Source organism: Pleurodeles waltl, chromosome 5 (genome assembly GCF_031143425.1).
Source record: "Pleurodeles waltl isolate 20211129_DDA chromosome 5, aPleWal1.hap1.20221129, whole genome shotgun sequence".
Classification (NCBI taxonomy): Eukaryota; Metazoa; Chordata; class Amphibia; order Caudata; family Salamandridae; genus Pleurodeles; species Pleurodeles waltl.
The window spans coordinates 151432931-151453441 of record NC_090444.1 but is presented as its reverse complement, the minus strand read 5'-3'; positions in this window follow the sequence as shown (position 1 = coordinate 151453441).

Below are 20511 nucleotides of genomic sequence, written 5' to 3'. Positions count from 1 at the left end.
TACTATTTTAAGTTTATCCCATAGGAGAGGGATTTGAGTTTCTGAGGCATTTTTAGTTTGTAGGAAGTGTTGGTTCACCTACTGTATCTCTGCTAGGATTATGTTGTTCTGCAGAAGGTTGTTGTTAAACTACAGTTGTGTCCAGTTGTGGGAGGCCTAGTAGTTTTGAGGGATCTGGTAGTCGGAGTGATATGATTGAGTAGACACCCCAATCCCCGCTGGAGTGGTGGCAGTCTGGACCTTGAAGGAGTCTAAATAATAGTCCAGCCTTGCAAATGTCTGTCAGGTGGCTGAGTAAAATGAGTAGTTTCTAGATGATGGATTCATAGATCTCTAGACATCTGACAGGCTGATACTGGGTAACCATCTAAGCTCCTCAGGAGAGAGGGCCACATATTAGATGGATCTTTGAGCTTATCTGTCCAGTACTGTATTGAGAACAAGGTTAAAGTTTCACCCCCACTAGAATGTATTTATCATGGGAAGCAGTATCATGGGGAAGGCTTTGTATATAAACTGTCCTTGATAATCGTGTGGGGCATGTAGGGTGGCTATGGTGAGTGTACAGTTATTTACAGAGAGTTGCATGTGGTGGATAATTTGACAGGATTACCCATTGGTGTAGCTGCAGGAATATCATTTGCGTGCCCTTACAGGTCATGCTTTGGCAGGTAAGCTTACCACCGGCCTTAGTGGTGTGGGAATACTGAACTGGGGATAAAACAATTGGTTGAATTACTCCCCCATGGGACCACACTGTACGTACTCTACTAGGTACATGGGGTTGGTCGTCCAAGAAATGAGTGTTTGGGCTGGTCTGTCCTGACTTCAGTGAACGAAGAAGTAAATGAGGTGCAGTTCCTGGCCTGATTAGGAACCAATTTCTGACTCGTTCAGTGTGGTCATTGTATTCATTGGTGACCTGTGCTAGGAGATCTCCACTGTACTTTATCTTGGAACTTATTAGTATATTATGGTAGTTCAGTTTTCTATATTTGTTTTTACTTTGGGTGTTTCCATCATTTTTGGAGCCCCTGTCGGCATGGTGCTGCATTGTCCACGAGTGCTACATTTTATACGTGCTTTGGCACATCCCCAACTGTGTTCACTATTTTGGTGTTGCAGTTCGAGACGCGCCTTCCATTGGGATTGGACTTGTTGCAATTTCCCTTTGCTTACAGTTAGCTGTATTTGAGGGATTTTTCTGTGTCTCCCGTGTGGAGCAGGCTTCTTGCTGGAGCTCCAGTGGGCATCTTCTCTCCGACGCAGAGTCTCAGTCCCTCCTAGGGGCATGGCCTATGTTCCCATCCCTTTTTTTTCTCTCGTTCTCCTCAGGCTTTTCCTCAGCATTGTTCACGCCCATAAAGAGAAACAGTGTTTTTCCTGCTCCTTTCAAGTTAACCCCTTTTTTGCCATTTTTTTGGGTGCCAATTATTTTACATTAATAGAAATGGAGCTAGATCGCTCCCCTTTATTACATGAAAATGACGAAGGGGGATAGTATTAAAGATAGTTTAAATTAATTTATTAATTCATCTGTGGAACATGCTGTAGTTACCAAGAATATAGAAAATTCGGTCATTAATTTGATGTCAAAGACGAGTTTGGTCCATTCTGTGGGGGAAAGCAGAAATCGCAAAGTGATGGGGTATCCTGTTGCAACAACAAATTTAAAAGCCAAAGCTAATACTGCGGTTGTGACTATGAGGTACCCTCACAGATAGCAGAGGACATGGTTCCTCCCAGACTTCCTTCCAAGTGGGGGGACAGTTTGACAGTTACTAAGTGAAAAGCAAAGTCAAAACATATCAATATCAAATTGTCTCCTATTCTAATATCTCATATTTCTGACACAGATGATGACATGGGTAATCTGGATTCAGGTAATGACAACGATGGACATGGGGGACGCAGATCCTTTTCTGCCTCTCCTCCTAAGAAATCCAAGGTGGTTTCATCCTCTCATACGCCAGTCACGGATAAAAACAGTATTAGACACTGAGGCCCATATTTATACTTTTTTTGTGCCGCATTTGCGTCATTTTTTTATGCAAAAGCGGTGCAAACTTACAAAATACAATTATATTTTGTACGTTTGCGCCGCTTTTGCGTCAAAAAATTACACAAATGCGGTGCAAAAAAAGTATAAATTTGGGCCTGAGAGTATTCCTATGTTTGACCCTAAAATACATTGCCTCTAGACTTCACCTACCTCTGGACAAGCAAAGTAGAACCAAATTAAAGTCAGAGTGCCCTAGACCTGAACCACCTGCTAATATATCTCCCACCCCTTCCATTGACCCTTCAATGCTCATGTTCGTTTCTAAATTTGGGAAAGACCCCCGCAAAAGTGTGTATTTGGCCTGGTCTACCTGCCAGGAGAAGTTATTGGATATTTTAGGTCCTCTAGTTTGTATTTTCGACCTAGCAGAATCTGCTAGACTTGGCAGCTCTACCACTGAGCCCAAAGACTTCTCTGTGTGGGTCCAAAGTGCCTTCTGTTTACTAGGGAAAGGCCTTTTGTTGAAACTGGACCTCAAGCTAGCAAACCTCCCTTCTATGGACCCTAGAATCAAAGCAGCTGGACTTTTGTTTGGGAATTCCTTTATAAGAGAACTTAGCAAATACGTCTCTACTTTTGCCTCCCTTGATAAGGCTCAGCAGGTGCTCAACAAAGTTTTTTACCAACGTGTTTTTGCCAGTGTTGGTAGAGGGAGGAGCCACTTTACTTGCCATAACTACCACAATCAGGGATTCATAGGCTCCTACAACTCAAAATATCAAGAATACAAGCCTCAATTTAAACCCCAGAGATGTAGGGGCTTTTGTGGATGTGGACAAAAAAGCTACAGATATTACACACAAACAGGTGATTCTCCTTTTTGGCCACCCTTCTGTAGGAGGCTGTCTTCAATTGTTGCTAACAAAGTGGCAATCCATAACATCAGATCACTGGATCTTAAACACCGGCCAAGGTTATGCTATGGAGCTTTATTTCAGGCCTTTTCAAACCGTGTTTCCTTCCCCTCCACAATTCTATTCCGAAATGTCCAATCTAATTTCTCTAGAAATAGAGTCGCTTTTACAGATACAGGCAATTCAAATTTCTCCTTCAGATCCCTCAGGTTTCCTCAGTTCCCTTTTCTTAGTACAGACGAAAAACAAGAAGATGAGATTGGGCATTTCAACCAGTTTGAGATGTATCGTCATTTCAAGATGGAGACTATCATCCATCTCAAGGGTTCTTACTGCAACAGGATTGGATGGTTTGGTTGGACTTACAGGATGCATAGCTCACAATTCCTCTCCATTACGAGCACAGGAAATTTCTTATCATTTTTCCTCTCTGCCCTTTGGGCTCTCCTCAGCACTGTGGTGCTGTACAAAGCTAATGAAGCCCGTGGTCACTTTTCTCAGATCTCAAGGTATCAGGATTGTCATTTATCCAGACGATATTCTTCTAATGTGCCAAAATGTACATATTCTCTAGGCACAAGTTCACCTTATGTGTTTTCTTCTTTCAGATCTGGGCTTTCTCATCAATGCAGAGAAATCAATGCTAATCCCATCAAAACAGATAGAATTCGTACGTTTTCTGATAAACTCTTCTAGCGCATCTTTGCACCTTTCCTTGGCGAAAGTCAAGACCATCAAATCTAAAATTATGCAGACTCTTTGGAGCTCTTTCAATTCTCTCAGATCTCTAGCAAGAGTCATGGGTGTTCTGTCTTCTTCCATGCAAGCCATTTTTCTGGGCCCAATCCATTATCAGACTCTCCAAAGATTAAAGATTCACCACTTATGCAGAGGTCTTGCTTACTTCGATTCCAACAAAATAGATCCAAAATCCCAACTAGGGCTTCAATGGTGGATAGACCATTTAGATCCCTGGAACGACAGAACCATCTTCGCATCAGACCCCGATCTTGTGTTAGAATCTGATGCAAGCCGGACGGGGCTTTAATAAAATTAAGTCTTTCCTTCATAAATTACTAGGCAAATCAGCTCTAACTAGCACACAAATCTTCTGTGCAAGTGCAGTGCTTAATTTGAGCTGGTGGTTGCCAATGGGGACCACTGAAACCCATTTTTAGGAACCGGCATTATTTTTCCTCAGCAGATATTTCCTGATTGCAGAAGAGGGAAAAACAAGCAAGTGGGAAAGAAGATAGAAGAGAAAAACGGAAAGCATGCACCAAGGGAGAAAACAGAAACCTGCAAGAGTGGAACAAAGGGGCAAGGAGTACCCTGCAGTGGATTTAAGAGACCTGGGGTGGATTCAGGAAAACGCAGCCTTGATTACTGATGCCCCGACATTTATTACCTTGCGTAAGGTCCTCATTGTCCCAGTCTGCGCTCCTCCCTCTTCTTTTACAACAGTTTTTTGACTTGGTACTTACATGACTGGAGGAGGGATGCAGGGAGAAGCCTTGAAGAGGGGCACAGACACAAAGAAATGACAAACATGCAGAAAGCCTGTCTCTGGAAAAGGGCCACTTGCACTATGTCAGGACTGGGATGAGGAGGTCCTATGAGGGGGTAATGCAATGAATGTTGCACATACTCTGTGAAATCAGAGAAATTGAGCTGTGTGTGAGCCTCTCTCAACTAAACATGTGCTCCTTAGCCATCACTTGGATTACCAACCTCAAGGTGCTACATCATACATGGCAACATTTCAGTAGCAGAAAGTGGAGATTTTTGAAAAATAATCAGGAGAATACATTTCCCCAATAGTAATGAAGCAGAGGCAAAATAGACGGGAGCCATCCATAATAAAGTCATTCTTTGGCTTCAAAATATGGGAGTGTTTTGCCTGAATTGAGTCTGTTGGTATGTATGCTACACGTATGCCAGAGTTGTAATGTTCTCCACTGTGTGCACGCTTCTTATTCTGCTGTGGAGATTTGCAGTGTTTTAGCAGTAAACTTTGTAACATTTGCTGTGGCGTTCATTTTCCATTTCTTTTCTTGTGAGGAGAGGTGAGATTTCAGAGACAGCTTGACATTGCACCCCTGCAGACGATCTCAATCCCTATTCTATGATCTGGTGACTTGGTGAAGTTTGTAGTCCACTTTGTGGCAGTGCTGGAAATGGAAACAGTGATGTATTACAGTGTGTTGACACTGTTTGTGATTCCCAGTGGCTCGCAAATGGACCTCCCTCATCAATATTCATGAAGCAGGTCGCAGTTTGCGACCCATTGGGAGTGGCCAAAAGTCACAGGAATGGTGGCCTGATGGAGTCAACAGACCGCCATGTCTGTGATTGCTTTTTCAAAAAAGCAATTTTTAAAAAATGTATTTTGTTTTCCTTAAAGAAAAACAGGATGGATTTCAAAAACAAAAATAAAAAGGTAGTGGTCTGTGGGACCATGTTTGTGCCCCCTTCGGAGTCCTTTCCCGTTTGTGAACTACTTGAAGTAGGTGGTAAACTGCAAATGTTTTGCAACTGCATTCCGGTCTCAAAACATTCACACATCCCCCAGCAAATCGCTATTAGCGCGCCCCTTCCTAATACCGAATCTCTAACCCATTTTGCGATTTGGTAATATGGGATTGGCACATGGGGAAATGCTTTTTAGTGGTCACAAACGTCCTGATTCTACATTTGCGACCGCTAAAACTTTTGTACATCTGGCCCATTTTTTAAGATAAGTTCTTACACAAAGAAGTTGGCACAAGGACAAATGTGGCAGTTAATTTGTTTTAGCTTATCAACTTAGTTATAAACAGGTTCCATTTTAAAATATATTATAGGGTTTAGGCACATGCTGCAGAGATCTATCTTTCTGTGCCTAGCAACTTTCAGGGATATAATAATGACAAGATAACTCTAGTGCTAAGGCTCTTGCTGGAGAGATTCTGTCTACTTACAGTGTTGACTCATCATAAAGTAGCACAGAGGGCTGCCTGCTGCCAACCACAACGAGAAACATGCAGATCACAAAATTGTAGTTCAATGTAGATAGCTCAGTGAAATGTTGCTTTTATCACAGAGATCATTTTGTTACTTGCACTTTATAAGTTCCAATCCTTATCAAATAGTAAGTGTGACATCAAGTAGCTGCATACAAACTGCAGGGCATAGGATTAGAATCTTATTGTTTTTTTCTCAACCTTTATTTTTTCTAAGGTTGCTAAGAGGGTTCTTTTGGAAAGCAGTAAAACCTTACTAGTACAGAAAACCAGAACCAATGCTTTACTTTTTAAATCCTGACCTCAGGGTGATTTACTAATATTTTGTGCTGGGTTTGCGTCATGAAAGTGGTGCGAACCAGTACAAAATGTTTTTTTTTAATTATTTACTTTCCAGCGCAAAACTTGTTTTGCGCTGGAAATTGACTAAAAACATCGCAAAGTAGAGTGAAGCATCAAGGGGGCATTACATGGGCATTTCCATGCAACCACCCACCCTTTTTGATGCACACCCTATCTACTAAAAATGTGAGACAGGATTTTGCATAAAAAAACGCCTTTTGAAATCAGGTTTAAAAAGGAGAAGTGTTTTAATTTCTCATTTCTTTTCTCACTTTGCATGTGTGCTGCCATGTGCAACTTATAAGTTGTCGAGGCATAGTATTTTGTACGGGAAGGGCACCCTTTCAGTACAACACCTATGCTAGACTCATGCACACACCATTGCAGTACGGTGCAAAGGTGTGGACGTGGCACTCTGCAGCTAAAATCTGCACCGGCACTAGTGAGAGAGGAGAAGAGAGCCATATCTCTATGGAAATGGCAATCTCCTGCTCTCTCCCTGTCACGCAATGCAGAGCAGCATTTTTGGCTGCTGCGTTGGGAGACAGTTTAGTGAATCTGCCCCTCAGTGTTTCTCCAAACCAAGCACCCTTACCATATAATGCCGACCAGTATGTTTGATATGTGACTCCAACACCTTGTAACTCTCATTGTTATATCTAACATTTGCTGGATATTGGTTTACACACTTGCATGAGTCATTGTCTCCGTATATTATCTGTGTGATAAACAGCGCTATAAAAGACATTAATACAAAAAATGAATTAGTAACTGCTATTTAAATCATTACTAGTGTAGCTGCTCATAAAGATACATCTGATATTTTTACAGTGCATGTATATTTGTTAAATGAAGGGGTTGAACAAACCCTTACACCTGCCTCCAAGTCATAGTTTCACTTATGCACTTGTGAGGTGAAACACACTGTGAGCAATTGTTTCCCTCCATTGTAGAGGCATCTGGCTTTAAGGATCCAGATAGCTCCCAGCCAGGATGAGAATTCAACAAAAAAGAGTTGCAGTCCCTTTAAATGATGCCTTTGTGCAGTAGTGGCTGGGGTCAGGGCAGAGTGACACCAACACACAAAAAACAACATGAAAGAATTTACCTGCCACATCAATGCTCCTCTACTCCTCTCCACTGCAGCACAGGCTCCCAAACTCCAGTGTAGCCAATCCAGATGCTGCTCTCATGCTCCTGGCAGCATGAGAGCAGCATCAGGATTGGCCTGAGCAGCCTGGCTTTAAGTTCCCAGATAGCCCAGGAGCCTGTGCCTGCTCTCTCCAACCTGGCAACGCTGCTAGGGCTGGAGAGAGCTCAGTGCACGTTAGTTTGGCCATCCTAAGATGGCCTGCCAAACCCACATGTGCACTGATAGCAGTGCACAACACTCCCCCTCCGTACCTATTACTGCCCTGGCCCCACCCCAAGAGACTCAGCCCGGCCCTTAGAACTTGAAAAATAAAATTACAATAAGCCTGTTTTATTTTTCAACTTTTGAGGCTGCTGGCGGGGTGGGGGGGTGATGCTCCTCCTCTATAGCAGAGGAGCCGCCACTGCCTTTGTGCTGGGTCCAGTTGGAAGTTAAAATATGAAAGCCCCAGTAGCTCCCTACAGGTTGCTGAAAGAGACAACATGTGGGTGCTGCTGAATGTGTCCTGGTGTCAGCAAATGACAGAGGACAAATCCAGCATATTTCACTGGGGCTGTCAGGTATCTGGCTCAATAACAACTGCTGGATCTGGGGTCCAGCTGGCTCCTCCTCATTTCCTACACTGGTTACACCTCTGCAGTAATGATGTGATAACCTCATGGACAATCACCTGGCAGATGTGGTGGATGGTGACGTTAAGGACTGTCACATGAGCTGTGATGGAATGACCCTTTACTTTGTGTTGTGGATTTTCATTTGCGAATTGGGTTTTGGGCTGATAGGTTTAGAGTCATTCTCCTGCATTATATTCAGTGGGTTTGGTTGTATGTGAGATTATGAACCATAAAAATGTAGTGCTACTAAAATGTTATATCCTGAATACTCACTACCAAAATATTGTGGAGGTAAGTATGCATTATAAGTATAGATTTCTTATTCTTAATTCCACATCTATGTTGCTTGAAGATGTACATAACAGCTGGGTACAAAGAGGGAGATGTGGCCCACTGGCCAGAGTTGTTGGCTTTGGAACGGTGGAACCAGGTTTGAGTCTCGGTGGAGGATCAACATCCTGTGATTCTGGGCAAATCACTTACCCTTCCTGTACCTAAAAAGGAAAACAAATCTGACCTTCTGAGATGCAATCACCTTTTGGCCAAGTTTGAGTTACATAGAACTGCAAAAAGATATAGATATGGAGTTGACTATACCAAATCTATACTTAGCTGTACATACTTACCTTTGCATTTTTATGGTTGTTGCTAGTTTGGCTACAAAACTTTCATACTCAATACTTAAATCTCGATATTCAGGTAGATACTAAGGAGTATCCATTAAAAAAAAATTCATTACCTTGGCATTTCCTCATCTTGTATCAACACTGAGCGGGTATAAAGTAGTAATGCTTTGATTTTGGACTGGTAATTTTGATTACACTGAGTGCTCCTTTTCCTCATCATTGTTCTAGTTTGCTCACCTCTCATCCTTCTGAGTGCTATGAAGGTCTCTTGTGCTATAACCTTTGCACTGATGCCAGAGGCCTTTGTCCTCAATCACCGTGTTGTTGGCTTGGTATCATAAACAGAAAGTTCAAGGTGAGGAGACCACCCAGGTCAAATGTCCTTATTTTGGACTAGAATGGGATGCTTTTCATTTACCAGACATGGACTCACCACCACACTGTAAGGATTCTGGTGTTTGACAACTTAGCTGAGAAGTGGTTTAACTTCACAAATGCAGTGTTCTGGAGTTGGAAAACTACAATCTTCTAAGACAGCATTACCAAAGACCAAAGGTTAAATAAAACTATTGGCAGAGAAGGCCTTGAGAGTGTTGTCCAGCACAGCCATTCTATCTTTACTACATTTTTAACTACAATCCAAGTAGCTTTACACAGAAGTGTGTGTTTGGCACACATCACGGAAACAAACTATTATAATGCTTAATCGGGAGTAATCTCTGATCACGAGAAATGACTGCATATGCCAGTGAACATATATTTTTAAGGTATAGGGAAAAAAATGCCCAGTGCCCTGTCGCGCTCCCAAAATTTCCCAGAACAATCTCTGGTGCATCATATAAATTGAATAGCAGTTCTTTGGAAGCATCACAAGCTATCATACACAAAATATAATACATTCATGAATGCTCATATTTCTTTTTTCATTCTTTTATTTTCACTCTATGGGCACATTAATATAATATAAATATGTACTATATAAGATCAGCTTACAATCTGTTATTTAATATATCCAGACACTTTTTAAAATACAGTCAACATGTGTATTGCAGCTCTAGGCAAGTGTATTCATCTCTTAATTGTGCAGTTCAGATTGGAACCCGGGTCAACCATTTTGAATAGTGATTATAATGTATTTGGTGTTAGGTGGCCTCGTTGAACTAACACTGCTTTTTAAAGACATTGCTGCTTTTCAACTGAAACCACCATCACAACTCTTGCCATCCAATCAGCTCAGGTTTTTTGTCATGGTGCAGGAACCTTGCCTGCTATGATTTATGACTCAATTTATATCTTGGTGGTATGTATACTCCATTGCAACAGCGAAGGAGTATACATGCAGCCAACATAAATGTCAACCCACCAAATTTCAAAACAGGCGGGACTTAGGCGGTCATTATGAACATGGCGGGAAAGACCGCCGACCGCCGTGGCGGCGGCGAATGGAAACCCGCCATATAATGACAGAAAAACCCAACCCCGCCAACAATTCCCAGACCACCACTCCCCGCCAGGACCCTGTCGGCGGGAATCCCGGCCCACCCCACCCCGCCACCGCCAAGCACACCCACATCCCGCCCTCCAAATAATGATGCACAAATCGTCTCGGCGGAACGTGGAGGCCGGACGACCATTGGCGGTTGCGACCGCCACGGGCAGCAAGTGGGCCCAACAGCAACAAGTGCACACATTGGCTAGGCCTATCACCCACACACCTGACATACATCCAGAACACCATAAAACACCCACAGACACACCCCACAATCCCTTGCAACGAAACCAGGACCAGAAGACGGAGTGCACCAGAGCCAGAGAACGCCAGCAGACAGAACACGCATATTGACCCACACAGGAGCACCCATACCCCGTCCCCAGTCCCGATGCCATCCACCACCCTCACCATGTCCCCCCAAAAAAATCCACACTTCACCGAAAGGGAGCTAAGGACCATGGTGGATGAGATCCTGAAGGTGGAGCCACAAATATTCGTGTCCGAGGTGCAGCACACACCCATTGCGCGGAAATTGGAGCTGTGGCAGACCATTGTCAACAGGGTGAATGCAGTGGGACACCATCCACGCACAAGGGACGACATCCGCAAGAGATGGAACGACCTGCGGGGGAAGGTCAAGGCCATGGCATCCAGGCACCACATCGCAGTGCAGAAGACTGGGGGAGGACTGCCACCAACACCACCCGACTACACCGACTGGGAGGAGAAGGTACTTGCCATCCTGCACCCAGAGGGACTCACTGGACTCACTGGAGGAATGGACTCGGGTAAGTCATCTAAAATTACCCCATATACAACACATCTGGAATGCATGCACCACCCCACCCCACCCACACCCACCTAGACCCACACCCCACCCAGCCATTACCCACCACATCCACCACCCTGCATTACCCACAACTCACTACCAGGCCCACATCACTCCTGCAGTGCACAGCCACCCACCCCTGCACGTACCCACATGGAATAATAACCCTCACCACAATGTAACCCCACCACTGCCACTAAATGCAATGTCCACCTCACAGAGGCACCCTGGAAGGCCGCTGAAAGTCACACCAGCACAAAATTGCACTGTTCTGTACACCTCAAACCCTCATGCATATGAAACAGACATGTCTATGTCCCCCAACAGGCACCACCACCCATGCAACTACCCATGTAACCCTAATGGAGGGGACAAGGAGTGCCACAGCACTCCAGGGAGACAGAGGCACATCACAATACCTTGGCGAAGGACCCCTGGACACTGATGAGCAGGCAGGCCCCTCACATAACCCTGGATGCTCACCATGCAGCAGCTCCACCCAGGAAAACACTTTCACCCCTAACACCCAGTCAAGACCAGCAGGCCAGGGGAGGCGTACCCATACCAGTGGACCCAGGGCACAGACAGGTGGAACACAGCTACAGAGGCCACAGTCTCCCACTCCCAACATGCAGGAAGGTGGGGGCCCCAGTACAAGTGGCACGTCAAGACCTGCGCAGGGGACACAGGCACAGGGGGCCAGGGCAAGGTGAAGTGGGTCAGGGGGTCAGGGGGTAGGGCACCGGATGGATGCAGCAGCCCAGGACGTCACTGCAGAGGTATTGGGGGCCTACCAACATACCCAAGACAGGTTGTCACAGATTGTTTCCACCCTGGAGCAAAGTCAGAGGATGCAGCTGGAACAACACCAACAGGCCATGGAGCAGTGGAAAGAACACAATGCACTGCTACTACTGCAAAGCAAACATCCCACCCATTCACCAACTACACTTAGCTGAGGGCTAAATAAAGTACTATACTACAAATAGGACCCACCTATGACATCCAACAGGGCTGCCACCAAGTCGGTTTAGAGGACACCCAACCCTTACGACTTCCATCACTGTACATAGCACATTTCACTGTATTCGACCAATAAACAACATTTCTCACCTGTAACACTGTGCCCTGTCTTCAATGCTGAACAAAGTGGAGTATGGATGCAACTGGCAGGGAACAACTTTATTGTCAATTTGTGCTTGTTGGTGGTAATGTGTGTTTCAAATTATGCAAGGAGGGAATGCATATATTGTCTGTCAGTACCATGCTGAAGAGGTCCATTTCTCGCCTATCATGACCAATCCCCCCTATATGACATGGCACACTTACAGTATCAGTCACTAACCCCAATGACAGGCTTAAGTCCCACACAGTTATTGGAAGTAGAGTTGTATCAGTTGGTTCCTGGAATTGACATCTTCCCCTTCCCCTTCCCCTTCCTCATCCTCACCATCACTCTCCTCGCCTCTCTGAGGTAATTGATCAATACCTATATCACCCTCCACCTCCAGATGTCTCACAGCCACGTTGTGCAGCATGCAGCAGGCTACCAATATTCTACACACCTTATCATACCCATAGGCCAGGGAACCCCCAGAGATATGTAGACACCGGAATCTAGCCTTCAGGAGACCTAAAGTACGCCCTATCACCCTCCTAGTACGTCCATGGGCCTCATTGTATTTCCTCTCTGCATCCGTCCTGGGATTCCTCACTGGTGTCAGGAGCCAACGCAAGTTTGGATAGCCAGAATCACCTAGAGAAATGGTCAATACAGAGTTGTCATTGTAATGTCCCTTAGTCAGACAGGCTGTTTTTCTGCAATGTGTCAGTTAGTGACAGGCAAACTTACCTATGATCACCCCTCTGTCCTCTTGTAGTTGTTCCATCTTCTGTGGCACACTACTGTTCCTCAAAACAAATGAATCATGGACTGAACCCGGAAACATGGCATTCACATGGGAAAAGTACTGGTCTGCAGTACATACCAATTGGATGTTCATGGAGTGAAAGTACTTCCCGTTTCTGTACACCTGTTCAATCACTCTTGGGGGGATGATAGCTATGTGGGTGCCATCGATGGCACCTATGACATGGGGAATGTTTGCAAAGTCATAGAAGTCAGACTTGATGCAGGGAGGTCAGCACTTTGGGGGAATCGCACATAGGACTGCAGATGTTGTACAAATGCATTCAGAAACCTTGTCAGTACCTGGCTGAACATTGGCTGTGAGAAACCAGCACCCATGCCCACTGTCACTTGAAATGAGCCTGTGGCCAGGAAATGGAGTGCAGAGAGCACCTGCACCTCAGTTGGAATGGCATGCTGATTACGATTTCCCAGAGTCAGTGCAGGATCCAGTAATGCACATAGGTCCTGAATAGTTGCACGTGTGAGTCTGTAAGTGATAATGATCTGACGCTCCACCATGGTCCCCATATCCACAAGTGGTCTGTACACCGACGGTGCCCTTCCTCACCACAAGGGCCGGTGCCTATGAGGGGTAAGAAAAAGGAGTGATGTGCACACATACATTGGCATATTTGCTAAATACATGCAGTACAGTGTTCATAGAAGTATCTGTACAATAACTGCAACCTGACAGATGTACATGTACATCACTAGGAGGGAACAGAGTAAATCATGTGTGATTATATACTCAATGGATAGAGGACTAGGTGCTTAATATGGCTAGTAGGCCCAGCATTGTGAGTTTAATGAATTTCAAGATGCGTAGGTGATGGTAAAATGTCTGCCCACTGTAGTTCTGCCCCTTCGTTGTTGAAGTGACCTAATACCGCTAGCGGTTGACGTCACAGCGTACGGCGGTGTTGACCGCTGTTCACATCCTCATTGGCTAACATGGATGCCAATGGGGAATCCTGGCGTATCATCATCGCCACCGGCAGTGACGGTGCATACCGCCGCAGAACGTACGCGCGTTCGTCATCATTTGATCACTTGAATCCCTGATCTTGTGCGTACAGGTACTCCACTCTGTGTACTGCTGTGGCCTGCCTCTGGCTATGGGTGTTCCACGTGGTGCAGGGGAAAGGGCTCCGGCCTTCACCCAGGAAGAACTGGAGAAACTAGTGGAAGGGGTCCTGCCCCTGTACGACAGACTCTATGGCCGGCCAGAGGTACAGGTGAGTCTGGGTTTGGGGGGCACTATGTGAGTAATGGATGGAGTGGATTGCACAGATGTGTGCTCCTGTGAGCCAGGATGGGCCATGGTGCATGGAATGCTGCGTGCCACTGTCCTGCATGTCTGGGAGTACTGTCTGTCCTATGTTTGACAATCTGCCAGCTGTTGCCATTGTGCAGGTGCCTGACCTCTGTGTTCCATTTCTATGTCACCCGACTAGGTCAGCGCCCACCGGAAGAGGGCACATTGGCATGCCATCGGCATGGAGGTACGGACCCTGGGGGTCTACAACCGGCAGAGCACCCACTATCAAAAGAGGTGGGAGGACCTGTGGCGCTGGGCGCGAAAGATCACTGAGGCCCAGCTGGAGAAAGTCCTCCCAACGTGGAAGGGGTGCCTGTCGGGCACAGACCCCCCTCATGCGAAGGATCCTGGCGGTGGCGTACCCAGCCCTGGATGGGCGCTTGAAGGCTGCACAGCAGTCACAAGGGGCTGAGTACTCACAGACCATACTTCAGCCTGGAAGGATGAGTGTGTGTGCGATAGGGCTCATGGTGCTTAGAGCAGGGAATTTGACTGGTGTCCATCTACTGTCTGTTCCCCAAAGGGTGCAGGGGTGTCCCTGTCAGGTTTCACCTACCTCAGCTCCAATACTATTTCAGGGGATGGGTGTAGGTCAGTATACTGCTCAGTAGTCAGGGGCATGGCCATGGGCATAATGCACAGTGCTGCCTGTTGGGTGTGTCTGCTCGGTAGGTGTATGTCTGGCCATTGTGTATCAGCATTCAGCTATTTACAAGTGTCTCTCCTGTTTTGTCTCCTCATCCCTGTTCTCTTGTGTTTGTTTGGTACAGCATCAACATCAGGTGAGGGAGCTGAGGCACCGGCAAGTGGGGAGGCAGCAGCCCACGGATCCTCCGAGGCAGAGACAACGGATTCCCAGGGGACCAGTGGGTGGGAGGGCGAGGGGACTTCCACGGGGGAGGTACTACCACAGGAGGTAGTGACTCTGAGAACTCCTCCGATGGGGGTCCTCTGGCAGTGACGGACCCTAGTGGACACACCGGGAAACATCCTTTTTTACAACTTTTTTTTTCTGAAAGTCGTGGTTAACGAAAGCGCAACAACGCTTTTTTTAACCACGACTCTGTTTTTTTGTGCCTTAACTACGTATGTTCTTAACAACGAACATGCGTGGTTAAGGTACAAAGAAAGGAGTTGGCGAAGGTAAGTGGTGGGTTTAGGTTTTGGGGAGGGGGTGGGGGGTTTTAGGTTTTGGGGTGGGGTTGGGGGGGTGGGGCGTTTTTGGTTTTGCGGAGTGGGTGGGGGTTAGGGGGTTTTAGGTTTTGGGGTGGGGTTGTGGGGGTGGGGCGTTTTTGGTTTTGGAGAGGGGGCGGGGGGGTTAGGGGGTTTTAGGTTTTGGGGTGGGGTTGGGGGGGTGAGGCGTTTTTGGTTTTGGCGAGGGGAGGGGGGTCAGGGGGTTTTAGGTTTTGGGGTGGGGTTGGGGGGGTGGGGCGTTTTTGGTTTTGGGGAGGGGGTGGGGGTTAGGTGGTTTTTGGTTTTGGGGTGGGGTTGGGGGGGTGGGGTGTTTTTGGGGAGGGGTGGGGGGTCAGGGGGTTTTAGGTTTTGGGGTGGGGTTGGGGGGTGGGGCGTTTTTGGTTTTGGGGAGGGGGTGGGGGGTTAGGGGGTTTTAGGTTTTGGGGTGGGGTTGGGGGGGTGAGGCGTTTTTGGTTTTTGGGAGGGGGTGGGGGTCAGGGGTTTTAGGTTTTGGGGTGGGGTTGGGGGGGTGGGGTGAGGGATGTAGGGTGAACGGTGCCTATTACTAATGCTTTTATCAGGAATGCCTTTACAACGAAATATCGTTGTTAAGGCATTCGTGGTAAAATCATTAGTAGTAGCAACGAGGTCGGTGTTCCGACCTCGTTGTTAAGGCAGTAGTTGTTTTTGAAGTTGTTGTTTCGTTGTACAATCGGACACACCACTACTGTGAGATCTTCCACCACCACCCATACCATCAGCGCCCTCCCTTCGGCTCCCCACCGAGTTGCCCGTGCCACCCACCCAAAAAGGTGGGCGTCTCCTTCGCCCCAGGCACCTCCTCCCCTGCCCCAGTCAGCCCTGCTGCCCTCACAGAGGAGGCTATGGACCTCCTGAGAACCATCTCTGTAGGGCAGACAACCATCGTCAATGCCATCCAGGGTCTGGCTTCTGAGGTGCAGCAGATCAATGCCTATCTGGATGGCATTCACGGTGCCGTGTCTGCCCTACAGAGATCTTTTCAGGCTCTGGCCTCCTCTTGGACGGCAGCCAGTTTCCCTGGCCATTCCATCCCCGCTCCAACCTCCTCTACCCCTTCCAGCACCCCACTCCCTTCACCCGTCCAAAGCACACAATCAGACCCGCTTACTGGCACATCAACATACAAGAAGCACACTTCCAAACACAAGCACCACACCTCCCACCACAAGCATTCACACAGCCAACAGACACCTGCACACACAACAACGTCCACTTCCCCCAGTTTTCCCACCTCTTCCGCCTCCCTGTCTGTCCCCTCTACATCCACACCCTCATGCACTGCACCTTCACTCACTGTTACTGCTCCTCTTCCTGCACTCACCACAATAGCAGACAGCCATACATGCACCCCATACACCACACCTGCACTCACCACCTCTCCTGTAGTTGACACATGCAGCACACTCACCAGACTTGCAGACACCCACCCAACATACATCCACACTAGCTGTCTGTCTTCTCCCACTGTGTCCACCCCCCCACCTCCCAAAACACACAAACGCACCAAGACACCGACCCATCAGACATCCACCACACCACAGCATACTGAGCAGTCACCTGCACCCACTATACGCACACCTACACCCCATACATCAACTCCCTCTGCCTCCACTCCCATGCCCTCATCCACGTCCACCCCAATTGCCCCCAAGAAACTTTTCCTCTCCCATGCAGACCTGTTTCAACCCACTGGCCCACCCCGTCTTGTTCCAAAACGTGCCCACCTCCTTGCCCTTTCCGCTCCTTCCACATCACAGCCCACCCCGGTCCAGCCTTCCCATTACCGTGCCCCTTCTCCGGTGAAGAAGAAGGCCCGCTCAGAGCCTAATACATCCAGCTCCACCCGAGCCAAACAGCCCCCACCCCCTTCAAAGGAGAAGCCCATCCCCCCTCCAACCTCCTCACGCAAGTCTAAGCCCCACCCCTGTCCGAAATCCCCACCCCCACCTCCCCTGCCCCCCTTCCATGAGGTGCCTGGATCCCCATATGGCGCCCCGTTCAGTGGAGTACCCAGCACTTGTGGGAGTCAGGTGTGGCCAGTTGTGGCCAAGGACAATTAGCTTTTTATGGACTGGCCATTGGCCCCGTTGGCACTGTTTTGCTCAGTGGACTACGAATTAAAGTTTCTGTGTGGCCTCTGTTTGGGCTGCACGCGGTTCCACCCTGGTGTTTGTTTACATTTTTTATGGGTGTGGGGCTATTGTATGTACTATGGTCAGGTTGCAGTGGCATTCGGTCAGGTACATCCCTCTTGGTGTGGGGTGTCTTACTTGTGCTGCTGGGGAGGGTTGGGGGGGGCGTTGCAGAGTGGTTGGGTATGTAATTTTGCCCTTTCCTTCCTTGTGTCGTAGGTTGCGGTATCATGATCAGCAGCACTCAGTACATGGCTGCCGCTGCACGTTTTGTGGAACTCCGGTGAGTCTTTCCTTCTATTTGTTTCTTTTCCGCCTGGCTTTGTGTGGCGGTGGTTCCCACCCCGGAACTGGCGGCGGAATGATGGTTCATAATTTGATGGGCGGGTTGGGCCTTGCCGACGGCCTGTGGGCGGACTCTGCCGTCATCAGCGGGACTCCTTTCCTGGCGGTGGGTGGTGCGCGAGATGCATGTGTTTCGTTTGGTTCATTATTTGATGGTCCGGCCCGCTCCTCTGTTGGCGGTTTCTACCGCCACCGCCGGGCGGAGCAGAACGGACCGCCATGTTCATAATGAGGGCCTTAAATTTGATCACAGTAGAGACTGCTCTTTCTCCGTCATGATTAAACCCCTCCGGTGGCCCTGTGGAATCAGGGCCGTTGGAGGCAGACCTCCAATTCTGCTCACCTAACGTACATGGGTGGATTTAAGTCAGTTTTCACTGCCATTCACTTCCATGAAAACCCTGGCAGTAAGAGGCAATCAAAACTGCTAAATGCTCCCCTCACCATGGGAGATAAACATCATGGTGAGGGGAGCATTTCCTTTTGCATTTTCCGAAAGAAAATCCCTGTTCAGGATTTTCTTTTCTGAAAATGAAAAAGAAAAGTTTGGTGCAGGACTCCATCATGTTGACGGAACCCTGCACCAAACTCTAGGCAGCACTGACAGGAACCAAAGGCGGTCCCTGCTAATGCTTTAGAAATGACTGACAGCTTGGTGGCCATTTGTAAATTAGGCGGGCAACACCTCCATCAGGGTGAAGGAATAATTTACTTTGTCTCCGTGATGGAGAAACGACCACCCACGTATATATAAACCAGGCCCCTAGTTTTACTCTGTGATTCCTTAAGGAGCGTTGAGTAGGTATCTAAAGCCCTCATTTCTGGTTTAGCGGTAATACCAGGAAGTAATACTGCTAGATGCTGTATTACCCCCGTTCTGAGCTCCACAGATAAGGATAGCCATAACACAGTAATACTGTAAGGTTTCCTCTATAATAAGATGCAAAACTTGGTATATTGTGGTTTTCCCTGCACAAATTTTGCCAGATTTCACAGTCAGAAACTTGTGCAGGAAAACAGTGCAAAATGAGTTCACTACTTGTAATCCTGTTCGGATGCAAACATCAGTTTGCGCCTCCATCAGAGTTATGGGGGCTCTGGAATGAGTGCAGCGGTACTATTGGGTGGCAATTCCATCTAAGATACCAGAATGTTCAATTTTCCCCGGTCTGGGTATTATCTCATCCCCCTGTGCGATCCCTGGGTCGGAATGAGAGAATATCAGGGTAAATGTGGTTTTCAACGGCAGATATACTCATCACTGAAACTACTATCAAAATTGCATTTTTGGCAACTCTTCCCACTTACACAGTTTGGGAAAACTGCTGGGTCTGTGTGAAATTTGCATACTTCTAGCAATCCCCGTTCAGGTGCAAACACATATTTGCTCCTGAATCAGGATTACCAGCTTGATTATAATGGGTGCTTAAGAGAATGTTCCCACTCATGTCTATGGGGCCTAGAGGTATTAGAATATTATCCCTAGGACAGTAACCCGAAGGGAGCCTCTGGGGTACAACAAATGCTGACTGCTCCACATGGCAGTAAAAATCATGGTAAAACGTGTCGCCTTCTCAGCAACGTTCAGCTGAAGAATCTTCCACTGTTGCTTCCCTGTGCTTCATCTCTTAACAGAGAATTTCCCCTCCTGTGTCACATTTCATGCACACTAAATTAATGTAAAAAAATAATTGGCAAGGTCAATAGGTCTAAATTTTCTATAGTGGATGCTCAGAGACCCATATAACGTACCTCCACACATGCACACACAGATTCACAGTAAAACACATGCAAGAAGCGAGCACATAGGACAACACACCTCAAGGCAGTCGTTCACAGACGAATGGATATACAAGCATACATGGATGGAGACAAATATGTCTTTTTTACTTTAACATGCTGCACACATATAGGCACTCATGTCCACACAGCACACATACAACACCTATATACGCACAGTCAACACACACAGAGTACTCATGTAGACAAGGCTAATACAGATACAAAACACCATACCCACACAGACAAAGCATAAACACACACATGCACAAACATAAATAACAGAAGCAGACGACCATGTTCACAAAAACAATATACATTCACACACACATACAGAAAACAAAACAGATACAGACCACAATGCCCACAAAGGCAACATAAATACACACAGACACAGAGAAAAAAGATGGCCACAAAGACAACACACACAGTAAAAAAGATACGGACAACCATGGCCTAAAAGGCCACACACACACTCGCACACCTACACACACACACACACGCACACCCACAAAACACAAACATGCACACGGATGGGGTGTATGGGTAAGGGAATCAATGCATGAAGAGGTGTGGGAGGTTACTTCATGGATGAATAGGCGGATAGATAGTTGCGGGTTCATGCACAAACGGGGGAAGCTTCGTGTGTTGATGCCTCTAGTGCAGCGGTGGCTCGCTCTGAAGAGCTGATTCCCCTCCCCACTGGTCATTTATCAGGTGTCAGCATGTCACCTTTCACGCACATCGGATTCACATTAGCACAGCCGCACAAAGGGGCAGCTCTAGAGAGCCGCAGTCAGGAACTCTGTCCTCCTTAACAAAGGCTCCGAGCACAT